This window comes from Otolemur garnettii, unplaced genomic scaffold (genome assembly GCF_000181295.1).
Source record: "Otolemur garnettii isolate 467f Iridium unplaced genomic scaffold, OtoGar3 scaffold00192, whole genome shotgun sequence".
In the NCBI taxonomy this organism is placed as follows: Eukaryota; Metazoa; Chordata; class Mammalia; order Primates; family Galagidae; genus Otolemur; species Otolemur garnettii.
Window position 1 is genome coordinate 673,399 of NW_003852587.1, and position 549 is coordinate 673,947.

The following is a 549-nucleotide window of genomic DNA, read 5'->3' on the forward strand; positions in this document are numbered from 1 at the left end:
GAGCCAGCCAGCGACCACCTCAGTGTCCCAACATGGGGTTTCTGAGAGCAGCCGCAAGTGCTTAATGGGTTGGGTTTTCAAGGCTTGGTCTGTATCCTGGTTGGCATGCAGACTGTCCAGGTGCATCTGGGTAGGGTAGCAAGCGAATATGGTACAGAAGCAGAATTGTTTTTTGAATTTTGTTTTTTGAATTCAGGGAACTTTATTGATGTTACATGACAAGGTGGGGCTCCCTAGGCACCTCCTGTTCTTTAGGGGGTCTGGGTAGAAACTGCATTGAGAGAAGATTCTCAGTGAGGTGGGGGACTGAGTAGGCAGGGGCACCCCAGCAGCTAAGGGCCTTTCTCTTCCTCTCGTGCTCTGGCTGGGGCTGGTGGTCTGGGGGTTCTTACTCCTTGGAGGCCATGTGGGCCATAAGATCCACCACTCTGTTGCTGTAGCCAAATTAATTATCATACCAGGCAATGAGTTTGACAAAGTGGTCATTGAGGGCAATGCCAGCCCCAGCATCAAAGGTGGAAGAATGGCTGTCACTGTTGAAGTCAGAGG